Source organism: Macrotis lagotis, chromosome 1 (assembly GCF_037893015.1).
Source record: "Macrotis lagotis isolate mMagLag1 chromosome 1, bilby.v1.9.chrom.fasta, whole genome shotgun sequence".
NCBI lineage: Eukaryota > Metazoa > Chordata > Mammalia > Peramelemorphia > Peramelidae > Macrotis > Macrotis lagotis.
The window spans coordinates 522,227,987-522,242,245 of NC_133658.1; the positions used below are offsets into that span (position 1 = coordinate 522,227,987).

A 14,259-nucleotide genomic window follows, 5' to 3' on the forward strand; every position below is an offset into this window, starting at 1 on the left:
TTTCCTATTTCTTCTCACTGAGATCAAACATAAGAAATCTAATTTTTCTTTCATAAGACAATCTTTTAAACTCTAAAAGATTATTAACATCCTTTATATTAACAAATCATCTGCTCTCTAGAGGCTAAATAGCCTTAATTATTTTTATTGTTCCTCCTACGGTATAGTTCCCTTTCTTTTACCATCCTGGTATTTTGTCTACTTTGTCATTCCTAAAATATGAACACATTACTCGATCTATGATCTGACCACGGAAAAGCATAGCTTGATTATTAAGTTGCTCATTATGAACCCAGCACATCTCTAAGTGCAGATCAAAATAAAATTAGGTAAATAATAGAGAATAGAGTTCAGTAACTAATAGCAAAAAGAATTAGGTAAATAATGAAAAATAAAGGCCTAGGGCAAAACATTACCCTGTCTTAAAATTTTATTATAAAACCATCATTACCAAAACTCTATAGCACTTGTTGGTAACATTTAGCATTTATATTGTACATACTATCTGCTAGGCATAGTGTCAGTCTCTTTACAATGTCATTTAATCCTCAAAACAACCCTACAAGGTAGATGGTATCATTACCCTAATTTTACAGATGAGTAAACTGAGATACACAAAAGTTAAGTGATGTTTTCAAGTCACCTAGGTAGTAAACCTCTGAAGAAAATTTGAATTCACATTTAGTAAAATTGAGGAATAGAGGTAGTTTGGATGGTTCTTAAGGTTCTTTCAATCCCTAAAAAATGATCATCTTGTTGATAGGATATTGAAATTCAGCCATTCTTGTCCTCCCAGTTCACTCTCTCTACAGGTCTCCATATCTTCATGTTTCCATGACATCCATGATTCCTACAATTTTCCATTTTAATGTATCACTAGCTACAACCCAGGACCCTTTCTGTATTGACTCTATATTTTTCCTTTCTCAGGAGTTCATATAAGCATATTTTAAATGAGTATTTAGTTTTCCCAGTCTTCCAGAGCTTCTAAGCTTCACTGAAGAAAGTAATGAAATTAAAACTAAAAAGTAGATAAATGGCTTAATGGAAAGAGCACTGGAAAAAAAACCAACTGTTTCACCCAACCTTTTGTTGCTTCTGCCTCTCCAAGTTTTATGGAGAGAAATTAGGGAGAACTTGAATGAGTTCTTCTAAATACACTGCCATCTTGGTTCTACCACCACCTCAGTACAACTTTTCATTCTGCTTTGATTTAAGTACAAATTGGTCATTTTAAATCTTCTTTGATATTTAATATTTTGGTAAGTACCCAGTGTAGGATCTGTTCATGAAGACTAATATCTCTGGTGTGAGAGCTGCCAAGTCATTTACAGGACTACTTTTCTACCTTTGATTTCCACCTGAGTCATGTAACTGTCACCTGTGACTGTAAGAAGCTGTAATATGCACAGCTGACACACCCCAATAAACCATTTCAGCAAGCAGGATAAAACAAGTTGAAGGTAATGAGAAGTTCACAAACTCTTTGGTAAGTTGAAGTGGGATTGTTTACCCCAAGCTTATGAAGTCTTCCACTGGTGGAATGGGTCGATTCATTCCAATTGCCATGAAGGCAGATGAAGCAGGTGCTGGGGAATGCTTAGAGCTTGGTTAGGCATTGAAGATGCCAAAGTCTTCTACTTCATCTAGAGCTATCATCAATTGTCTTGATTCTGTCTCGTCATGTACTATCATGATGACTTTAATGAGGCTCATGACTTCATGCAACTTTGTCAAACTTAAGTCAAATTTATGCACAAATCAAGACATCATTCAAACCACTTTACAATTCCTATTTCATTGTCCTATGACACCAGGCAAGTAATGAAGCAGTAGATGTGAATACACTGGGAGTTGTAGTCACAACCCAGCTCATAGGAGACCCAGGCCATAAGATCATTTCTCCACTGAAAGCAGCATTGGAATTAAGAAGCCTCCTGGGTATCTAAACAACCCTTTGAAAGATCTCTCTGCTCACCTCCTAGTGTGAGGAAGAGGCTTGAAAAGGTGCCTTAAAAATTGTCTGCATTTCTAACCCTGGTCCGATTACTGTGACAGATGGGATTTCACCCTAGGGTCTAAAGACTAAAGATTATGCAAAAACTTCTTCAAAGAAGGTTCCACTAGCCATTGGTGCATGGAATAGACAGCTCAAATATTCAATAGACCTGAAAAACAGCTTTTGTTACAAGAGAACTCAGTAGATATCATATTAAAATAGCATCCTTGAGTGAAATAAGGCTGGCAAATGAAAAACAGCTTATTGAAGTTGGATACACATTGGAATTAGATACACATTTCCAACCATTGGAATGGATGCAGTGAAGATGAGCACCATGAAGTCAGGCTAGATTTTAAAATCAAAATTAATTTAATCATCAAGATTGAATGCTTATCAAAGGGAGTGAGCAGAAGACTCATAACAATGAGATTGGAACTTGCAGGAAAACACCATGCTACCTTCATCAATGCCTATGCTTCCACCATGATGAACCCTGATGAAGTCAAAGAAAAATGTTATTAAGAATTGGAGATCCTAATTATCAAAATACCATATGAGTAAAAACTTATAATTCTGAGCTACTAATGCTAAAATTGGCTCAGACCACCAGACATAGCAGGGAGTCCTTGGGAGGAATGGAGTTGGAAACAGAAACAGCAGTGGTTACCTACTACTGAACACATGTACATCTCATGACCTTCTCATCATCAACACTGCCTTCTGTTTAACTAAATCCAATAAAATTTCCTGGATACATCCTTAAAGCACTCACTGGCATGTAATAGACTATGGGATGATAAGGACAAGAGACAGACAGGACAAACGCCATGTGTGATGCAGAGTGTTGTACTGATCCTAAACTCATCCTTTCCAGGGTAAGTATTCACTTCAAAAAAGTAATGAACCCAAGGCAAAATGACTACTGGAAGAAATAATGTCAAGAGATTAGAATGTCTCTCTGAGTGGGAACAGTATGTTGCTAACTTGGAGGGAAAACTGAGCCAACACACAGCTGGCAACAGTGGAACAGAAAAGGAGTGGGCATCTTTCAGGGATCTGGTGTACAAGGCTGAATTTGCTTGTCTGAGTCTTAACACAAAAATCAAGACTATTTTGATGAAAATGATGGGGAAATACAGAAACTGCTAACTGAAAAACAAGAACTTCAAAGGGGCTTATCAGCAGGAAAATTCATCCTTTTCTAAAAAAGACAGCATTTGATTCCATCAAAAGTAAAGTCCCTGGGGCAGCTAGGTGGCAGTGCATAAAGCACCTGCCCTGGAGTTGGGAGTACCTGGGTTCAAATCCTGTCTCAGACACCTAATAATTACCAAGCTGTGGCCTTGGGCAAGCCACTTAACCCCGTTTGCCTTGCAGAAAAACCTAAATAAAAAAAGTAAAGTACCAGTGAAGTTTAGAGAGATTCAGGATTCTTGGTTCAGTAAGGAGATAGATGAAATTTAGTTTTATGTAGAAAGTAACAATCCAAAGTGTTTTTATGACTCCCTGAGTCAATTTTTGGACCAAAGACATATGGTACATCTCAACCACTAAGTACTATTGGAGCCACTTTGATTAATGATAGGGATACAATCTTAGAAAGATTAAATGAATACTCTCAAAGTGGTCTTAACAGACCACAATCAGTTAATGCAGAAGTCATTGACTGTTTATCTCAAACTGAAGTAAATCCTTCCCTAGGGAAAGCTTCAATAGAAGAAGAGATTTTTGAATGTCATTAGGCTCCTTTCAAGTGGCAAAGCAATTGGTGTTGATTCTATTCCAGCTGATATTTCCAAGGTGGTGGGGGGTCCATTACTCATTCAAAAGCTGAATGAAATTTTCCAGGTTATATGGCATGAAGAGGTTGTCTCCCAAGAATTCAAGGTTGTCTTCATTATCTATTTTTATGAAGGTAAAATTGTCCTGTGACAATCAGAGGGGTATTTCTCTTTTAGTTACTGCTGGTAAGATTCTTACCAGAGTCCTTCTCAATAAACTGATCTTTCATCTGTAAGATAGTCACATACCTGAGAGCCAGTGTAGCTTCAGAAAGGATCAAGAAACAATCAATATGGTGTTTTCTATCCAATGTATGTATACAACATCTGTAGATCTGACCAAGAACTTTGATATTGTTAGTCATGAGGGCTTTTGAAAAATTATATCAAAATTTGGTTGCCTGTAGAAATTCATCAGTATTGTATGCTGATTTCATGACAGTGTGCTTGCCTGGGTTCTGGATAGTGGACAATGCACTCAAGATTACCCAGTCAGCAAATGGTGTCAAACAAGGATGTGTCCTTGCTCCTATACATTTTAGCATGATATTTTCAATCATGCTATAAGATGCCTTCAATGAAGATGAACAGGGCATCAAGGTCAGCTACTGTACTGCCAGTAAATTCTTCAACTTGAAAAGGCTACAAACCAGGACCAAAGGGGAAGGCATGATGGTGCATGATCTTCTGTTTGCAAATGGTTATGCACTCATTGCAGCCTCTAAAGCTGAAATGCAAAAATATGGATCGATTCCCTGCTGCTTGTGCTAATTTTGGTCTAACAATTAATACCAAGAAAACACAGGTGTTCTATCAATCAACCACATATCATTCTTATGTGGAACCTTTGCTTAGAGCAAATGGAGAAGTTTTGAATATGGTGGATAAGTTCACCTACCTTGGCAGTGTTCTTTCCAGGAAGTACACATTGATAATGAGGTTGACACATACGTTGCCAGAGTTAGGTCAGCATTTGGGAGAGTCTGAAAGAAAGGGTGGGAAAGAAGAGGTATTAATTAGACTGACTACAAAGTGAAGGTCTACAGAGTTATTGTACTGATTTTGTTGCTGCAATCTAAACTGAATATCTTAGGGAGATTCTGAAGAGCATTTGACAAAAGATATCAGACACTGAGGTATTTTCTTGAGCAAAATTTCTAAGCATTTAATTGTTACTATAGAGAGTGCAAATATGATAGGCTGGTCACATTATTAGAATGCCAAAGTTAAACTTATTACAAAAGACTATTTTCCCAAGAACTTACACAGGGAAAATGCTCACAAAGGAATCAGAAGTGATACCCTGAAGATCTTTCTTAAGAACTTTAGAATTGATTATGCAACTTGGGAGACACTGATTCAGGGCTACCCAGCATAGTATGCTCTCATGATAGGGTGCTGTGCTCTATGAACAAGGAAGAAGAAAAGGTGAGATATGTAAGTTTAGACCAACCATCCCAGTTGGTTCACGTGATCTATTTGTGCCTAACCTGTGGTAGAGCATTCAAGTTCATATTGATCTGATCAACAATAGTTGGACACACTGTAGTTTGTCTGTAACACAGTGATATCATTTAGGCCTTCTTCCATAAAGGACTAGAACAAAACAAATACCTAGCTTCCTCAGTCTGTCACATAGGTAGTCATTTATAACTACTTATGATGTGATAAAATCTGTCCTTTCTATGTTACAGATCACTAAAATCTATACCATATTATTATGTAGAATTCTTGTTTATTTATTCTATAGCTCCTACTATATATATATATATATATATATATATATATATATTTCATAGAGAAAACCCGTCTTGATATAGAACTTCCTTCTTATGTTTTACACCAATAGTTTGATTATCCATTTTATTATCATTCTTACTGACAAACTAGTTATTTCCTCCCTTCAATAATGCATATTTTTGAAATATTCTTCATATTACTTCAAGAAAACTTGTTAACATGGGCAACTTGCAATATCCTAGTTAAAATTTTAAGATATCAGCCCTAAAGGTCTTTTAGACCACCTGCAACTCCAATTCTCCTGCAAGCATGGGATTTCTATCTCTAATTTCTAATTGCTTAAAAAATTTTATTTAAAATATTTTTAATGTTTCTATTATCCCAAATTCTTGATAGTAAACAGCTGTTGAGCAATAGGAGCTCTTAATAAAAGCTGTTTTTGGAAAGCTGTCTTAATGGTGTTTATATTCTATTCATGCACAGCACCAGTAATCATTTTCACTCCATTTTCTTTACCTTCCTCTGTCATCCTTAAACTGTTTTTAAGTGCTCTCAGTATGAATCCTTCTTTACGTTTTCTTATTCCTCACTTTCATTTTCCATTGGCAGCTTTCTTATTGACTTCTAACCATCTGCACCTCAGAGTCATGCCTGAAATGCACACATGAAAAATTTGTTTTCCTAGAGCATTGCTTAAGGCTTGACTGTGTAGCTGAACTGGAAATAACTGCTAAACCCAGTAAACATCTATTGTTTGTGGCTTTTTACTTGTTTTCAGAGTAAAGCAGCACAATCTTCTTCAATTTTCCCTTTGCAACAGATGCATGCATAAGCATAGAATTTTTTTTCTGTAGAAAGTGTCCAGATGTCTCAAACTAATTTGCATCAGTGACTGTTCTCAGCCACCTATTCCATATGTATAACTGACTAGAGTAAAATAATTCTTGCAACAAATCCATATTTAAGTTTAATTTTCTAATTTATATGCCACCCCACTTATTTCCTTTGCAGAAACTCCCTTCTACAAGCATGATTCATACATATCTATATATTAATCCTATGCAAAATCAACTTCTGATGATACCGCATGAGGTTCCAACCATATCAATGTAAAATGAGAAAGTGCATGGTAGGAGTATTGTCCTGCATGATATCTAAATTGCCTTTTCCCTCCAGAATTATTTGATTCTAAAATTCTAAGTGTTCAATTATAATCACTAAACCCATCTCAGAGACAATATATTAGTATAAACATTTTATAAACAAAAAGTCCCTGTATCTTAAAATGGTGAAGATATGTATGCTATATCCAGAACATGAAGACTGGCTCTCTATGCAACCTTGAGCAAACAATTTTACATAGTTTTGGCCATTATGTTTCTCATATGTAAAATTATGACTTCTAAATTCCCTTCCAGCTATAAATCTATTAATGTTAAATGCCCACAAAACATTCTAGGTTTCAAATACCAAGAAAAGTACAGAAGTTACAAAGTGAATAGAAACCAAAGTATTTCTTTCAAGGAATTTAGAATCTATTTACTGATATTTGATTTACAAACTAATCAAAGAGAGAATGAGATGAAACATAAAGTCATGGTTAAAGAATGTGGCAAGAAATTTGGGGAGATGGTCAGCTTCTTAATAATATAAAATTTGTACCCTCAAACAGGTCCCGGGAGCCAACCAAGCTGTAACATCAACAGTACCAAGAGCAGAAGTGGATTCAACAGAAGCTTCAGCAACTTGAGTCCTTTTATGATAAACCTCCTCATGAACTTATCAAGGAAGATAAAACCAAGTCAAAAGATTGTATGCCAGGTGTACTGGGCAATGACCATACAAGAGAATCTCTGGTGCATGCACCAACTAAAGGACTCTGGATGTCACTGGGGAAAGAAGTCAATGTTATGCAATGCTGACTGTAAAAGGTTACAGAACAGGTGGAAAAGAATTTCCATTCCTTTTCAAAGGCAATCAGAAATCAGAACAATTCAGAGTAAACAATATGATCCCATGTATGACATCATAAGGGAGAATAAAGAAAAAAGATGTGAGGATATAACAACTAAAGAAGCTGCTAGAGGATTCCACCTCAGATGAAGATGGTACTATGTCTATCTCCTCAGAATGTAAGAAGCATTAGAAAAAGAAGGATAAACATTAGAAGAGGAAAAAGAAGGAAAAGAAAAAGAAAAAAGCACAAATATAAGACAAAAGATATTTCAGACTCTTACTAAAAAGTAATTTGCTTCTAATCCGTCTCATTATTACAGAATTACAGGTGAATATAAGAGGCTCTGAAGGAGAAGTATACACAAAAGGGTCTCAGTTGAGAAAGAAAAAGGAACCATGAAATCTGTATAGTTAGCTTAACTTCTGTGGTCTTTTTCTTTTGCTCTCAACAGTGATAAATTCAACATGATGTTGAATTGCTTATGTGCCATACTGTGGGATTTTCATTGTCATCTTACCTGATTACCATAGTTGTTGATAATTTTTTTTGGAAAAATTCATGCATAAAATATGAGGTTATTCTAAGCATTTCCAAAAGAGATTTGCCCCATGAAAGCAGAGGTTTAGTGGGGTGGTCTTTAGATTGACTTACTTGACTCTTTAGCAGTTGCAATTAGTGCTATTAGATATTAAATGATAAAAGTCACTTATCTCAGACTTAAAAGTGAAATTCCTTGCTGCAGACAAGAAACTTATTTGAAACAACATGGTGGTTTATGAAAAGGAGGCAACTATTTGAAATGTCTCATCTCCTTTTTACTCATTTTGTTTCGGAATTTGAAATCACACCAAAGTAACTTTTTCATGAAAATATTGTGCAATTTTTTTCAATCAGCAAAAGGTTCTTCCCCTCTCCTTTCCACCCCAACCCACTCCTCAATACATTACCAACCCCCCAAAAATTATGTACTTGTCAAAAAAAAAAGGAATGTAAAATACCACAAAATAATTGTTTTTCTATTAGCTAGGAATAATAAAGATACACTGAGGATTTTTTTGGGAAAGATGTGTGACAAGATCAGGTACTTATGATGATTTTTTTGGGGGGTCATTTTTGATGTTAGCTAAGCAAGAGACTGGGAATTCTAGAGACCATGAATTGGAGGAACTTGGGAACTCTTTTTCCAAGGTCTAACTGGATTTAATGGTAAGCTAGCCATCTAGCAGCCCCACACTCAACTGTACTCATTCAGTTGGTCATATTTAGACTTTCCAAATGCTTTGTCATTCCCCAAACTACTCTCAACAATGATTTGAATTTTGACTTTTGGAACTACAATAAGATTAGTACTTACTATTGTTTCTGGGAAATGTGATTCAATCAGTCTTGTGTTTAATCAGAATAAAACATCCTACTCTCTCTCCCCATTTGGCATATCAGTTCAGTAAGGACAGAGATTGACTTCATTTATATGTTTGCATTGCTTTGTATCTGCACATTTACTCCACGGACTGGAAGTTGTCAATTTCTTTTGAATTTCTTTCTTTCATACATTCTTTAGTTTGAGGGACTTATCTTCTCTTATTCTTTAAAAGAAAGAAAAATCAATTACAAATCAATACAGTTTCTTCCAGGACAATATTTAAATATGAATGTTATGGGTATATTTTAATGTGAATTCTTGAGAAATTAGTTTAATGAAAAAAATTGAAGCTTTTTTAAAACTCATCACTAGATTTTAAAAAGAGCAACTGATGCTATGATATTCTTTCTTTTTATCCCTCACATTAGTTTTGATGTAAAAACGTATATTGTAAAATACACCAGCCTGTATTTGAATTCAGAATTATCTACATTTGAATCCAACCTTCATGCTTGCTAACTGTTAAGATTGTTAAGTCACTGAATTTCTCCCAATCTGTCTTCTCAACTTCAAACTAAGTATTCAAATATGAATAATTCTTACAGAAATACTTCGCAGTTCTGATTACCTATGATTTCAACAATGTGAGTGCTCCCTTCATGAGAATATATCTAGCCACTCTAGTACTTAGTAGAATATTTTTGTGAATAGCTCTGTCTGAAAAAAAATTCCGCTCAGCAGAAAATCTAGGGATTGAGATCCAAAATAGAAAATACTATCTCTCTATATTTCTAAGAAACATACCATTACTCTACAACAATTTTCATCTTGCAGTGTAGAATTTAGGAAACTTATAGGGGAGGGAAAGCAAATGAAATATCTTCTCATAGGGAATTTTTATCTGAAGATTAAAAAACTCATATTTATCATTATTACATGTGTCTTCATTCTGAATCCTGAGGGTAAATTATTTGAACATATTTTAGACTTTTTAGGAAAGATAAACCTAAAAAAGAAAAAGCTTTTAGTTTTAGTATTAGTATTTAGTATTTAGTTTTAGTATTATATAATTAGTAATATTCCTAATTCTATATTGTTGAAGTGAAGGATTTTCCAGACCTCCTTAAGACACACTGGTCCAAAACAAAACAAAACACACAAGTGGACTACAAAGACAATGATGAGATCTTTTTTTAAAAGATTCTTATTTGCATAGTTACACAAAAATGACATAGTACATCCTATATGCTCTTCAGACCCTTGAATCTGATTTTTCGTTTTTGATTCAAATCTTAAATAAAAGCTTTTATTTTATTTCACCTTTAAAAAATTTTTCAATCCCAAGGGGATAATGACTACAAAGTTAAAATTCTATGGTCAGACTTATTCACAGAAATAGTCAAATTGAATTTTTTTCTTTTCTTTCTACTTTCTTCCAGTTTTGTTGTGAAAAATCAAATAAGCTAATATTTATAAAGAGCAACCAATATATTTTTTTCAAATAAAATTGCCACTATATAAATGTTTATTACCTACCCTTCCCCCCCACCAGTTTCAGCTCCAAAACATTCAAGAAAGGTCCCTTAAGCATCAAATTTACTGTGGTGGAATGATGACATTGGTTTTAGTTAGGAAAGGAATGTAACCCACATATTCCCAAAACTATTCAACACTTATCCAGAGTCTCCAGTCTCACAATTCTAGGAATTAGAGTTGGATAGAACTTTAGAGATAGATTGAATAGATTAAATTTCATCTCCCTTATAAATTAATGTGTTTAGATGTTTTCTCTTTTTGTTTGTTTTGTTTTGCACAGATCATTTTTTGAGGCATTTGGAATTGTGAGTCACCCAGGGTCACACAGTTAGTAAATATTTATTAAGATCAAATATGTGGCACAAGCGATTACATTCTAAAAAGAGAATAGAACACACTCAAGAATACTACATGGAGAGGCAATGCTCCTAGTGAGTAGGGAGGAAAAACTAGAATTTAGGATTGATTAATTTTCCATATGAAATCATAGCCTAGGCCACCAACTTAAAATTCATAGGAGGGAGAAATAAGATGACACCATATGACAACATATCCAATGTGAGAAGATTGCTGGAGAGAAGGATACTGTTTAGTATATTTTTCATTTATATTGTCACTAACTATACTGTTCTTTTGTTTGACTTCAAGTTCTCCATATCCATATATTTATTCTAGCTCTTTCATTTTTTTGAAACCTGAATCTCAAATTAGTAAAGTAGATTGCTGAATGTCACATAAGTAGTGAATGGTACAGTCTATATCTGAGTCTAGGTCTTCTAGCTTAAGATCTAATTTTCATTTTAACTATACTATTTTAAAAATTTTAAAACCATTAAAAACAGCAATGAATAAATACTTCATAAAGAAATTACCCCTAATGTCTCAGCAGTGTAGCTAACTCAGTATTTTACTAGCACAGAAAAATATCCAGCCTTGTTAGAGTTTGATGTAAAAGATGCAAAAAAGTGGATAATTCTTAAGACCTTATGGCTTTACTTAAGTTAAGCATTGTTCTAAGAAAAGTATAAAGCAGAAATTGTTATAATGGTCATTTCAAAAATCTCATAAAAATTGGACATAAACTTAGCTCTCCCTATTTTTAAAGGGTAATTACATTAATGTTTGGTTAAGGAAAGGTGTTCCATCTTGAATGTTGTGGTATTTAGGTAGTTAAAACATTCATCTCTTATCATAAAATAGATATACATTCTAGACCATTTTATATTTAGAAAAATTGTCTTCTGTGTGACATGTACAGCAATGTTAGATGAAGAATGACAGTGACACATTTTGAAAGATGTCATTGGCAAAAAAGCATACATAGAATTCTGCAGAGACAACTACATCAAACATATTACAAGTAATATCACACTGGAATAATAATCAAATGCCCTGTAGAAATAATAACAAAGAAAAGAAAATGGAAAATTATAGCTTTCACCCTTAACTATTTCCAAATGTAACCACAAGCCTTCTCTGAAGGAATTCTTTAGAAACCAATAAAATCGTGATTCATGAGGCTATAATTTTCTTTTTGTTTTGTTTTCTACCTTAATTTAACACCATTTGAGAGAAATAAGCTAAAAGAAATTTCTGAGAAGGCTTGTCTTTCTATGACTTCTATAAATCTAATAGGATGAAAATCTATCCCCACCCTCTCACATATACACCTCCTTTTCCACTTCTCTGAATACTATTGTTTGGATTTCTAATGTCTTCATTAAACCTGTGTTGCATTTTACATCCGTTTATGAGTTTTGATTTGCACAGCCAGCAGCATCTTTCATGTGCTTTCTCCATCCTGCTGCTAGTAAGTCTGTAATTCAAATAGCTAACTGAAACTTCAAGCCTTAGGTTATGGCTGAGTTTATAAACTAGTTTAGGTTCCCTTAGTTTGGGAAATGGAACATGAGGAATTACATATGATTCAGTCAATAAAAATTAGCTATTGAGTTGTTCATATGAATTTTTAGCTAAGATATTTTCAGTATCTAGAAAATTAAGCAAATATATAGGCATGCATAAGTCACAACCTGACAAACTGTCAATCTATTAATCTTTCTTATCTAACTGGTTTTTAATTAATCTTTTTTATGGAAGAAGCTTTAGCTTTTGGGAACACCTCAAATGTCAGAAAGTTTGTATATAACATTTCATTTGTTTCATGATCTAAGAATGATTTGGTACCAAAAGTCCTTAACTAACTTTATATCTAATCAGGAAAAGTATTCATTGTCCTATCACTACAAATCTCAAATTATTCTCATTTTTTGTTTATACTTCTTTACCACTTTTCCTTAGAAAAAATTATTTGAGTCTTTCCTATTTTGATTATTGCTTGAATCTTAGCTTTCAGCCAATATAACAGAATCTTCACATTCACATATACATGCATAAACACATATATGTATGTGTGTATTTATAGATTATAGACATATGCATATTGTATGGGAATAGATTCATATATTCACAAGTATGCACCTAAATCATGATCCAAGAATCATAAAAGTAATTCTGGATTTACATGAGGTACTAGTTCAAATCCTGAGTATTTCAAAATTATCATTATACTGATATATTATCACTCCACCCAGAGACTTTTTCTGGGAACATTTAGAATCTGTCTGTAAAATAATGAAAGCAAAATAGCAAAACAAACAAATTATTTTTATAGGAGTGTTCACTTCCTTCCTAAAAGCTTGTCAGACTGCTACAGAACATTCCTGGAAAAACTTTGTTACAAGGCATTTGAAGTGGGATGAGTTGTTAAAGGTATTTCTCTTTGTACAAAGCAGTCTGAGTATTTTCTGTCATTTAAAAACAATTTCAAATATGCACAGGACCCTTTAATCGTAATGGACTGAGTATATTACTTTTACTAATAACTCCATTGAGTTTCCTTTATACCATATAAAGGGAATTTTATATGGATTTTCAAATGATTTTAGATATATGGAACTGAATGTCTCATAGACAATTGAAAACAAAGTCTAAGAGCCTATCAGCTCTCCAAATCACTTACACTTGCTATCTATTGCTCAAGGCTTGACTCCATTTACCATGATTCTTTACCTTCTAGTGTGGACTATGATATTCTTCGATTCCACTACTATTATTAAATTAAATTTATTTTTTTCTAAATATATGCAAAGGTGGTTTTCTGCCTTTATGCTTTTGCAAACTTTAGATTTCCACATTTTCTGCCACCCTCCCTTCCATCTCTTCTCTCTATTGCAGCAAATAATCTGATATAGGTCGCATTTGTACAATAGTGTTTAATTTATTTCCATGTTAGACTTGCTTTAAAAGAAGAATTAGCATGAGTGGAAAATCATGAGAAAGAAAGAAAAAAATTAAAAGAATTTTTAAAAAAGTGAACATGGTGTACTTTTCAATCAGACTCCATTGATTTTTTCTTTTATTTTTTAATATTTTATTTTTCCAACTATATGAAAATATAGTTTTCAACAATATTTTTGCAATGTTTTGAGTTTTACATTTTTTCTTTCCCCCTCCCTAACCTCACCCTTCCCCTCACAGAAGTCAAGCTAGCTTATATCTGAATAACTATAATTAATGGAAAGGGTTACGTACTTCACAGACTTTTAATTTGGTCAGTGTGACTATGTTTCACGGTGATACATGTTCCTGTTTTAAGTCTTTAAATCAGAATGTTAATGATTAATATAATTATAACCCAAGATTACCTAGCTGTGTGACCTTGGGTCACACACACATACATGCATATGTGTGTGTTTATGTGTGTGTATGTAAAACATCAGCATAGATAAAGGAGAGATAAGAGATAAAAGAAAGAATAGACACCTAAAGTAGGAGGCTCCAACTAACTTGGAAATCTGGCTGGGTAAGTCCAGAGATG

At 33.8% G+C, this 14,259-nt stretch overlaps 1 pseudogene; it reads left to right on the forward strand.

Moving 5' to 3' along the window:
• Positions 1-2,829: 2,829 nt before the first annotated feature.
• LOC141505117 (retinitis pigmentosa 9 protein homolog pseudogene) lies at positions 2,830-7,763 on the forward strand (annotated as a pseudogene).
• The last annotated feature ends 6,496 nt before the right edge of the window (positions 7,764-14,259 follow it).